At 35.5% G+C, this 12,826-nt stretch overlaps 1 non-coding gene across 1 annotated transcript; it reads right to left on the reverse strand.

The window, feature by feature from the left end:
• Positions 1 to 404: 404 nt before the first annotated feature.
• Positions 405 to 527, reverse strand: LOC114235273 (small nucleolar RNA SNORD22). Its single transcript, XR_003621456.2, has one exon. It is a non-coding gene; the product is annotated as a small nucleolar RNA SNORD22 (small nucleolar RNA).
• Positions 528 to 12,826: the final 12,299 nt, after the last annotated feature.

Below are 12,826 nucleotides of genomic sequence, written 5' to 3' on the forward strand. Positions count from 1 at the left end.
AGTATCGGGCATTAATTCTCATTAGATATGGATAGGTTTCAAAACTCTTATTTTGTAGAAATAGTCTCAAGTGAAACTGAAATAGTTCCACAAATAATTGGATTTCATAAACTTAAGAGGTAAACTCGTATAAAATATACCACTCATAGGTAGTTGGATGGAGAGATGAAATCGCTTTTGTTTTTGAGCTTAAAATAAAACTTTATTTAGAAAAGCTGCAATGATTGTATGCTAAATTGAACAGGTAAGTGGTATAGCAATGATTTGAAAATTCCGTTTTGTGAGAAATTGGATCCCATTATATGTCCTCCGTAGTTGGATTCCATTATCCATGTTTCTTTAGACCTGGAAAGAAAATCCAATTGATTTTATTCCCTCCTTTCCCATGCATAGAAATACTTATGATCTCTCAGGCAGTTCCTTCTGGAACTTCCCCCTCCTCCCCCAGCCTGCCCCAGTGGGTTCACCTTCACAGGGCCTGGGACTAGGATGAGAGATAACATACGTGACTTTTTCCCCCACTGGGACTTCTATATGTTCCTAATATTTAGACATAAGCTAATATATATTACTATGCATCTGCATATATATGTATATATAGAGACATATATGATTATGCACATTAAAGTCATTTGAATAGAGTTCATTTCCAGGAAAAACAAAAATAAGATAATTGAATGATCCTATTTCACATTTATCACTGATTGAGATAAAGATGCAACCCATATGCTCCTTCATAGCATCTGAAACAGAACAGCATGTATCTGATGACAGCTACTAGGATTTCAGACACAAGGCTTAGAACACACTAATTTCATTATAATCCAGTTCTATGTCAACTCCGGCAAATAGCAGTAGCCTATAATAATTACTACTGATTTACCCAATCAGATAAAGAAAAGCTCTACAAATAAAATGTGTGCTGAACATGGTTCTCATCCTTATCTTCACATTAAATGTATCCACAAAGTCTTGAAGCATGTTGAGATATACTTGAATTGAAAAATTTCCTGTTGCTTTTCTCTAGCTAAACCATATATATATTAAGTAATTCCTCTCAATATTCCTCATTTTCGAAAACCAATACATGTTTATAATTCTATCTCAGCTTTCCCCCACTGTACACACTACACACACACACACATACTAACAACTCAAAATACTTTAAGTGCAATACGATATGTATTTATATTTTTGACTTATATTTATTTCTGTTAATTTGTTACTAAAAATTAATGATAATTCCAATGTAAATGCTTATTTATGAATGTCAGTGCTTATGTAAGATTGTTATAAATATATCACATATATTCACTCCCTACTTTAAGGAGAAAACTCGACTCATCTACTCATATTTGAGTGAATTTATCTGATCTCTTGTAAAATTGTTTCCCTTGACCACCATGTGGCATTATGCTGAAATAAATTAAAGCATGTCATTATACATGACTCATAACTTCTCTCTTAAAATGGTGACTCACTAGGCGTATGTATCAAGTCTTCAACTCTTCCACCAAACTGTACATAAAAATGCACATTAAACAACCAATGTCAGCTAATAATATGAACAACATAAACTGATGAACAAAAACAGATCCAGAGACAGAGAAGCATCGATCAGACCATCAAACCTCAGAGGGAAGGTAGGGGAGGGTGGGGGTAGGGGGAAAGATCAACCAAAGGACTTGTATGCATGCATATAAGCATAACCAATGGACACAGACACCAGGGGGGTGAGGACATGAGTGTGTGTGGGGGCAATGAGGGGATAAGGACACGTATGTAACACCTTCATCAATAAAGAAAAGTAATAAAAAAAATAAAACCACCCTAAGCCATATGTCCTAAAGCTTATTCCTCCTGTTGATTCCAATCATTCCACCAAAAAAAAAAAAAAATTGAAACTTTAATACAGTTAAATCTTTCAATTAATCAGTAGTAATAACATTTGGTATGTATATTTACATGGTTGTTTCTTACATATATAAAATTGTTAACCATACTTATATAAATAAATGTTTAAATACTCTGTTACTGTACTTAAAATAATCAGTACTTTAAATAACATTTTATTACATATAGAAAATTAATCTACTTAGAAAACCTATTTCTTTAAGAACTAAAATTATCTTGTATTTGGAAATATTTTCTAACAGGGAATCTGGTATAGGTAGATCATTACAAAGCACAAAATGAAATGAAATATTATTTTTAAGATAAGGGAGGACACCATAATTATTTATTATTATCAAATGGATGATTTAATTTAATAGTATGTCTCTAACTTTGCAAATAAGAAACCTTAGTCTATTTGACTTGTACTAGTTAACTCAGGCTTTTTGGGGAAAGAGTATCTTCAACTCTATATACTCTTTCTCATCTCCCGTTGTACATGCATATATGGCCTATTTTCAGTCTTTGCCAAAACAAATATATAAAATATAACCTAATACACATTCTTAATTGTATTAGTGTGGATATACAATAGGGATATTTACCCTGAAAGTAGTTTTACTACATAAAAGTATAAATGCATATTCTTTTGCAAAATATTGTCAAATCTTTGGATATAGTTCTCCTATTTTGGGTTTACTTGAGGAATGTATAAATGTATCCATTTAAAAAAATTTTTTTAAAGTGCACATTAAACAACCACAGTCAGCTAATAATAGCTAAGATTGATTGAGTGTTTAAGTATTTTGCTAAGTACTTACAAGATTTTCTGGTATAAAATTGGCTGTTCAATGAGAGAGAATGAAGAATAAATTAAAGTTCATCAGGGTTAGTTATTGACCTAAAGTCACATAGCACACACATGTAATTATAACTTTTATATAAAAAGGTTTAAGTTGCATACACAGATGAATCGCAATCAAACTGACCTGTAAATGTGTAAGACATTAACAATTAATATATTAAAAAACGTTAGAGGAAAGTAAAGATCAAATTATAAAGTAAAAGCTTTATTTCCTCTACCATCCCTAATACCAAATATAACTATTATATATATTTGCAGCACATTATCTGAATAGAAGAGATTTTTGCATTTATTTCAGTATGCATGGATTTATTTATTTAACCTTTGAAATAAGAGAACTGTTAGACTAGGTTTTTATTTTAATAGTTTATTTCCTAATTTATAGAATTTAATTTTTTTCTAATGGATTCCTGTAAATCATTGGGTTATAATTCCTAAAATTAGCTAAATGCTCAGATATTGTCCCTCCTTCGAAGAATGTTCACTCTCAGTTCTCTCTCTGTAGTCCTTTACATTCTCACTTAGCACAACTTCCACGGTCTCACTAAGGAACTCTGCAATCTCTTCTGAGACACACTGTTCACCGTCTGCAATAATAGAGCCTGTGCATCCTCGATTGCCGACAAGACCTGGCTCTGTTTTGTGTTCATTTGTTTTACACTAAATACATTTTTTTCTTCCAATCTCATCATAAATATGTTTTTTCTTCCAATCTCATCATTTCCAGAGGGGAGCAAAAAGTCCAATTCAGTCCATCTTAGGGCCTGTGTCATTATGTCAGCCTAAGGCTATTTTGCAAACAAGCAAACAAACCAACAAAAAGACTTAGAACTCAACAGGGCCTTGGGCTTCTCCTTCACAGCACAGCAGCCGGTGGGGCTGCACCACGCTCCTCTCCAAAAGCTGGGTTTCAGCACGCACGGATGCGGGTTGTCCTGGGAGTGACAACAGGGAATCCTCTCAGCACGTGGCTCTTGCAGCGTTCGGCTTGAAGAGTCGTCATTCGTCTGGATTCTGTTTCCAACACTTTAAGAAGTCGCATAATTACATGCAGCTAAAGCTACACTGGAGATTTATTGACAGTACAAGAGCAGATGATAGTTCTCTAAGAAAGATTAGGTTCTTGGGAGAAATCTTGGTAATTGGAGATGGATCTGATCATATGATGGTTTTTACATTTCATTGGCAGGCCCATTACTCTCATCTCTGTGCTCTGTCACAGGGTTGGTGAGTTCCTTTCTGCAGTGCTGAATGGGAGAATATATCTCAGGAGAAGTAGTTTGTCTTTGGAAGAAGAGCTGTTAATTCAAAGGGAAACATCTGGATGAAGGCATGGCAGGAGAGTGTAGGGAAAACAAACAGAAACGATGAGAGGGGAAGATGTGCCGAGGAACACGGGGGAAGCAGTTGGAGGGGATGTTTTGATAAAGACGAGCACAACTAAATGCTAAACAGTGATGTCTGACCTCTGACCCTTTGTTGACAGAAAATAAGCAGATAGGCTGTAGGAAGAACCAATTCATTTCTTCTTGCTTTTTCTCTAATGAGGCAGACCTGCTTGGGAAGCAGAGCGTGATGACTGGGAAAGCAGGTTAAAGTCCTCGTTGCTGTAGGTTGAATGTTCACTCTGCACGTGCTGGGTTCAGGTTCGGCAACCTAAGAGGAAATCAGAGCTCTAACTTCCATGGTAGCTCCAGTTCCAAGATCGCAAAACACAGGGGGTGCTGAGACAGCTTCTCCGAGTTCCTGGTTCACGGTGCCCTCCGCCTTTCAGTGACTTTTCCAAAGCATCCCCAAACCAAAACAAATGCGTAACGGTTCTATTTTATAAGTCGTTAAGTACAAAAAAACTAACAGTAGTAGCGGTGGGTGTTCAAAGATGCCATTCTTTTTTCTCAGAAATTAAAAATATCTCATCGTGCCCCTGGAATTCAGTGCAGCACACCCAGGGGCCAGTCTGGGAAAACAGGACTAAAGTAATTTTGCTCATAAATTTGTATTTAAAATTTGTTTCACAATAAATCATGATTTAAAATGTGTTATAATGACTTACGATAAAATTATGGTTTCAGAGCAGTTCTTAAAAGTCTTCTCTTTTTTGCCCAACTGGCAAGGCTCAGGGGTTGAGTGTCGACTGATGAACCAAATAGGTCACATTTGGATTCCCAGTCAGGGCACATGCCTGGGTTGTGGGTTGATCACCAGTGAGGGGTGTGCAGGAGGCAGCCGATCAATGATTCTCTCTCATCATTGATGTTTCTATCTCTCTCTCCCCCTCTCCTTTCCTCTCTGAAATCAATATAAATCCTATATAATAAAAGGCTAATATGCAAATTGATTGAACGGCAGAATGACTGCTTGCTATGATGGGCACTGACCACAAGGCGGCAGACACTCAATGCAGAAGCTTCCCCCTGGTGGTTAGTGTGTTCCCACAGGGGGAGCACTGCTCAACCAGAAGCTGTGAAGTGCTAAGGATGTCCGACTGTCAGCTTAGGCCCGCTCCCAGTCTGTCAGAGGTCCCCTGAGGGCTACTGGACTGCGAAAGGGCACAGGCCGAGCTGAGGGACCCACCTCCCAGTGCATGAATTTTATGCACCGGGCCTCTAGTACATATTTTAAAAAGTCTTCTCTCTCTTTTTTTTTTGTTTTTGTTTTTGTTTTTGTTTTTGTTTTTTCTGTACTTAGCAGAAGCAGGGGAAAAGCCGGAGATAGATTCCTGGCCCTTCACTCTTTCCAGGATGTTTTCCATGCTCCTCCTCCCTGGACACGCAGAGCTCAAATGAACTTCTCTCAAGTTGAGCTTTAATGAAGAAAGAGACCATTTGAAAATCCATAGAATTAAACAAAAGTTTTGTCTTTACCTCAGAGGAGTACTTACGTGGTTATGATACAGGCAATGGGAAGTAAGCTTCACATAGTGCGTTGGCCTTGCTAAGCATTTCCTTTAGCAGCATATATGTTTCCTTTAAGCTGGATGCAACCCCAACACCAGTATTTCATTCATTAAAAATTCAAACAGAACTGAGATCTATGCCGATACCAACATCACAAAATGAAACAGACGGAGGGAGGCTGTGCAATATCTACTGTCGTCATTGCCAAAGTAGTGCTGATGTTTGTGTCTTTACGTACTGCCTGTATTTAGCAACATATTCAAATGTGGTGGAAATGCCAGAGAGGCTCATGGATAAATAGATCGTTTCTGTATATGAATATTATTAACAGTTACGGAACTTGAACGATTTGAAGTGATAAATGAATGAAATATTGCTAGAGATATGGAAATAGACAACTAACAAATATATGCATAGGTCAATAGACAGACTGTGGTAGAGCATATTATAATTCTCAGGGCCAAGAAATGTCAGTATGTCATGATATGTGAGAATGCTCATCCAACACTAACCCTGCCCATTAACTCGCTGTGTGACCTTGTGCATCTTACTCAACCTACCTATTTCTCAATATCCTCCGGCGTAAAGAGAAGATTGTAATATACTTAACTCTTATTACTCTTAGAAAGATTAAACTAGTATACATATGTAAAGAATGTAAATCAGTGTCTGGCAATGAGTAAGTGCCACAGAAGCATTAGTTATTAACGTTATTGTTTTTATTCACTTAAAAAAGATTCATAAAAATTATGTATAAAATGCCAAAGATATAGAAGTGAATAGTGTACTTACCCTAATTTTAGAAAATAAATAAAATTATATATCTATTAATTTATACTTAATGTATATAGAATTTTAAAGCAGTCATATTTTGCTTCTTCTTTGCATTTTTTATTTTTTATTCAAAACAACATATACATATATATTATAGCAATATATATGTTAGATTTTAACACCACATTATCCCTTTAAATATTATTTTTGTATACTTCACATTTTATTGCTTTTGTTTTGGAGCAAAGTTATTTATTTATCAGGACACACACTAACTAGGTCATGCTAATCAAGTCTTGTTACTATATAGCTTTGCTATCAAAAGCATTATGATTCCAAACCACTGGCAAACAATAAAACTTCAGTTATTTTGTCCTTCTTTTAAGGATGCTCTTCCTTTCTCTATGACAGTTTGAGTGAAATGTGTCTGGTCACAAGTGATGTTTTTACCCTAATGAAGGAAATGTTCAATGACAGATTGCAACATTTAATTCATTGAAAATCTAATGTAAATCAGGTTCTAACATTTTAAATCACATTCTCCAAAATGTGTACCTGATTTTTCAAAATAAGTGTAAGACATATGGAAGATTAGCAGAATATGAATAATTCTTTTAACTAATTATATAAGCAATGAAATGTCAATAAACAACAATCAGGCAATAAAATTTTCTAATATTAGTAAGACTGACTGACATTTCTGAGCAGCTACTATGTGTCAGAAACTTTAAGTTACATATATCAACTCAATCTTCAGAAAAAGCACTTAAGTATAGCCGATGCTCCATTTATAGATACGGAAACACACATTAGATTTAGTGGTAGGTTTGAGATCTGTATTCAAACTATCTGGAGTTTGTTTTTTTTTTAAATAACCACAATGTTATAATATAAACAACAAAATAAAACAAGCATTATATGTTACAGATCAAAGTTTAAAAATTAAATATAAAGTCTTTCTTTTTTCTGTGTTATATATAATATTTTGAACCTGACTTCATCTTTTTTTTTTTTTTTTTTTATTGATTTCAGAGAGAGGGAGAGGAAGGGACAGAAACATCAATGATGAGAGAGAATCATTGATTGGCTGCCTCCTGCATGCCCCCCACTGGGGATTAAGCCTGCAACCTGGGCATGTACCTTTGACCGGAATCAAACCTGGGACCCATCAGTCTACAGGCCAAGGCTCTATCCTCGGAGCCAAACTGACTGGGGAAAACCTGACTTTGTCTTAATAACAAATAAGATTTTCCACTGAAAAGAGATTACTTTCTTTTAACTTGTGTATTTAAAAATGAATGTAGAAAAATAAGGCACGGTAACTTTTTCTGTATTGTCACAAAGTAGACAATGTAGTGTGTAAATTAAAAAAAAAAAAACATCTTTTTGTTCTATTTTTGATCACTATTACAATAATTTGGAAGAATATAAATTTTTTTAAAAATTATTGAGAAACTAGAGGTCTGGTGCACGAATTCGTGCATGGGTGGGATCCAGGCGGCCCGCCCCGATGCACAGGCCGGGCCTGCAGGGGGATGGGGCCGTGGGCAGTTAGCCAACCGGCCCTGCCACCAATTGGGGTATTGGGGGCCAATCAGGGGCCAGGCCAGCTGGGGAAGGGGGGCAGGCGATGGGTGCCCAGATCAGGCCGGTTGGCTGCTGCAGTGTGCGTTAGAGCCACCAGTCATTCTTATCATTCTGGTTGTTCTGCTGTTCAGGTTGCTGGGCTTTTATACATATATATAGATAATTGGCTTACAATACCTTGCACATATTTAAAGTGACAAATATGGTATGTTTTGACAACTGTATACACCCCTGGAAACGTCACACTGATCAAGATAATGAACCCATCCATCACTTCCTCAACAAGCCTTTTGATCTCATGCAAACATTAGTCTGCTCTCTGTGACTACAAATCCATTCCCGTTCCCTAGACTTGATGGCTGAGAATGTGGGCTATCTTGCTGAATGTTCCATGGGAGCTTGAGAAGAATGCACTATATTCTGCTGTTGCTGAATGAAGTCTATAGATGTCAATTATGTCCAGTTGATTGATGGTGTTTTCAGTTCAATTATATCCTTACTGAGTTTCTGCCTGATGGATCTGCCCATTTCTGATAGAGGTGCTGACGTCTTCAACACTGATAGTGAATTCCACTCTTCCTGCAGTTGTATTAGCTTTCGCCTCATAAAGTTGCCACTGTTATTAAGGACTGTTATGTCTACTTGGAGAATTGAGCCCTTTATCATCATGTAATTTCTTCTTTATCCCGAGTGACTTTCCTTGGGATTAAAGGAAGTCTTCTCTGCCTGAATTAACATAGCCACTCTTGCTTTATTTTGCTTAGTGTTCAGAAAGTATATTTTTCTCCTTTCACTTACTTGTAATCTATATGTGTCATATTTAAACTGGGTTTCTTGCAGACAACATATAGTTGGGTCATGCTTTTTCATCTAGTCTGACAATCTCTGTCTTTTCATTGTAGTATTTAGACCATTGAGGTTCAAAGTGATTATTGACATAGCTGGACCAATATCTACCCTATGCATTACTGCTTTCTATTTGTTGCACTTGTTCTTTAAAAAGATATAACCCAAGAATATTGATTGTGAATCTTCCTTTCTATTATATTATAGGTGCTCAGTACCACAGGGTTTTTTGTGGAGTTTTTTGTTTGTTTTTAAGTACTGCTTTAGCTGTACCCCACAGATTCCAATACATTGATTTTCATTTCCATTAAACTCAAAAAACTTTCTAATTTCCCTTTTTTCCTCTTTTTCTATTTAGTTTTCATGCAGTTGGAAGTTTTCCAGATCTCTATTTCTGTTATTGATTTTCAACTTATTTCCATGTGGTCAAAGAATCTACTTTGCATGACTTGAATCATTGTAAATTTATAGAAACTTATTTTGTTGCCCGCAGTATGGTTTATCTTGGTAAGAGATCAGTGTGCACTTGAAAAGAACCTGTAATCTACTGTTGTTAGTTTGAGTGTTCTATAAATGTTAATTAGGTCAAATTAGGCAGTGTTGTTTAAGTCTATTCTAACCATGATGATCTTCTATTTGCTCCATCAATTGTATAGAAAGTTACAATAAAAATCTCCAGTATAATTGTGGATTTATTTCTTCTCCCTTGCTGTTCCAGAGCATTCTGCCTCCTGTATTTCGAAGCTCTATTATTAGGTCCATAAATGTTTAACACAGCTATGTTCTCTTTATGAATTGACCAGTTCATGATTATAACATAAGATTCTGCATTCATTTTAATATTCTTTGCTTTGGAACGTATATGTCTATATTGATAAATCAGTTTCATTGCAGTAAAGAGATAGCAGAATTTTCCTCTGCTTCTACAGCAACCTTTTATTACTCTTTCTCACAAAGTTCGGAGGCATTATGACTTTGGGAAACAAAGATTGATTGTACCCGTCACAGACAGAATGAGAAATTGCATGAGTCTTTCTGCCATGTATGAGGCTGAGACATGGAATTAGCCCTTGTGATAGCTGGAGGGCTGAAAGTCACTGTAATACTGCAATTAGCTATAATCCAAAAATCTGGAAACAGTAAAGTATTGAACAACAACAAAACAATCATTCTTTTACTCTCCTGCATATTTCATTCATTTAAAATGGGAATTAAATACTTATTTGCTGCTCATGTAATCCATATTCAGGTGTATGTGTATGTTTATTTAAAAATTACCCTTGTGTTTTCCAAAGATTATTTTAAAAAGTATTTTTTAATCATTAAAGTAAGGACATTATTTTTTTTCTTATTTCTTCAAAATTTGAAAGCTATTTTAATGCTGTGTTTAATGACAGCACCTGCCTAAAGTTAGCTATGATATGAGGAAGCTTGATGGTCTGGGGATCAGAATAAGTTTGGTTCGGCTGTTAACCAGCCCAACACTATATGCTTATGAATAGTCTAACCTCTGTAAGCATGGTTTTTCTAGCAGGTGAAGTTAAGTACTGAGCTAGGTCAATTTTAGGGTCTCTTTTCATTCAAGCTTTCTATAGTTACCAGGATGCTTGATCCAAAGCATTTATTTTTTACATATTTGTGTCTGTCATATTAAATACAAGGTAGAATGAATTTTTATTATTTATTTATTATACTACACAGAAAATTATCTACTTTGTAAAGACATGGTCTTCATATAAAAATAAGTTTAATTAATGCTTGACAATGTACATCAGTGTCTGTAACTGGATCTTTGGATGAATATAAATAATTCTTCTCTATTCAGTCCATACTCCAGAAGAATGGGCAATAAATGTAGGCTTATATTTATGGGTACTATACAATTTCTTACCTGAAAAATTCTCCCTCTGATTATTTCACTGTGTCAATATCTAAAGCTGGAAAACCTGAAATGCTTACCTTTGAAAATTCTATGACACTATTCCACAAAAATGTGTAATGTATGGATCCTGTTTACATTTTGTAGCTATCCCAAGAAATAATAAATGTGTATGCTAGTATAGAAACTTTGAACATAATGCTCTTACTAATATTCTTAAAGTAAACTAGCAAAATTATTTTATTGAATATGTTTCTTAAAATTATTACTATTCTAGCCTGCCTCCACAATGGGGGGAAAAAGTAGACATATGTAATACTTTCAACAACAAATATTTTTTTAAAAATAAATAAAATAAAGTTATTACTGTGCTAAAAACAATAGCATTAAATTTACCATCTTAATTTAGTGCTTTTAAGTATATTCACAATGCTTGGCCACAGACAGTCTCTTGAACTTCAACATGGTTCTTTTATTAACAAATATAGAACCAATTGTACTCCTTTTCCCCCCAAAGCAATACGTTCCAGACAAACCACATATATATTCCTCATACAATTTTCATGTTTATATTAAATATATTTCAAATTCATGTTGTAGGCCTTAGCTCATGTCTCTGTGAAATTTTCTCTTTGGCCATTTTGCTCTTAGGGGGTATCGTCTATTTTCTAGTTGATGCTTCAAGAGTAAAAGTGATTTAGAGTCAGGTAACCTGTTAGTGAATAATAACTTTACCATCATCTCTGTGACCCTCAATAATTGACTTAATGGTAATTGCTTTAGTTTGTCCAATGGGAAGAAAAATTAAATTTATTTTAAGAGATTTGTAATTACACTGAGTGGCCAGATTATTATGATCTCTGAACACATAATAATCTGACCACTCAGTGTGTGTGTGTGTGTGTGTGTGTGTGTGTGTGTGTGTGTGTATTAGAGGCCTGGTGCATGAATTTGTGCATGGGTGGGGTCCAGCCAGCCTGGCCAGGGGGAGGGGACATGGGCAGTTGGCCGGCCGGCCTGCTCGTCGTACTCCTGGTCAAGGGGACAATTTGCATATTAGCCTTTTATTATATAGGATACACACTGAGTGGCCAGATTATTATGCGTTCAGAGATCATAATAATCTGGATACTCAGTGTATATTAAATTAGCTAAACCATAAGTGCAATATACTAAAATATACCCTGTTTCCTCTTGCTTTTGGCCTGTTTACCTGTACGTGAGCATTCAGTATCTGTCTGCGATCTGTACTTTTGAATTTGATGGTGCTCCTTGCTGGGAGCATGTGTTCATTGTAAATAATGTGGAATGAGGTCAGGAGGAGGAAGGGCACACAGGCTCACGGGAAATGACCTCTCCCTCCTCAGTGTGAGTGTTAGCCTCTGTAACACAGTCTATCTTTGTGTTGGGCTAAGAATTCACAACACTGGGATACTGACATTTTTATATTCTTTAAAATGCCTAGAGACACTCAGAAAGTTTCAATTCTGAAAATGTATTCTAATAAAGGCCCTTTTCCTAAGATACCAAATTTTTTGTCAAGTTCATGACATTTTAACCAGTAAAAAAATTTGCTGCATAAAGCTCTTTACTTTTGAGATTAATTTTGAAATTCATAACAAGTGAAGATTCACAGTTCAGTTTTGAAATAATATATATATTTTTATTTTTTAATCTTTATTATTGAAAGTATTACATATAGCCCCCTTTTCCACCATTGACACTATCTAGCCCGCCCCCGCCCTTGAAATATTATTTTATAGTAAAAAATGACACAATTCTTTTCCTCTAAGTCTTCAAAACCTTTTTTCAGTGTAGCCCATGGATCGCTGGAAAAAAATTTTGTCTGATAAAAAGCAAATAATATCTTCACATTCTCCCTGTGCAGAAACAAAGGTTATTTCATAGATGATGGGACTTGGGAATGAAATTCATGACTTCTGCTGCACTACTCCAAGCAGCAGACTATCTCACCTTTTCAAGTCACCCACAAGCCTAACACCACTAACGAGTATTTCACGACTTTATGACATTCTAAATTCACTGTCTTATTGATTGTTCTTTATATAAATTTCCATGCTGTTT

The sequence above is a fragment of the Eptesicus fuscus genome, chromosome 8 (genome assembly GCF_027574615.1).
Source record: "Eptesicus fuscus isolate TK198812 chromosome 8, DD_ASM_mEF_20220401, whole genome shotgun sequence".
Taxonomy (NCBI): domain Eukaryota; kingdom Metazoa; phylum Chordata; class Mammalia; order Chiroptera; family Vespertilionidae; genus Eptesicus; species Eptesicus fuscus.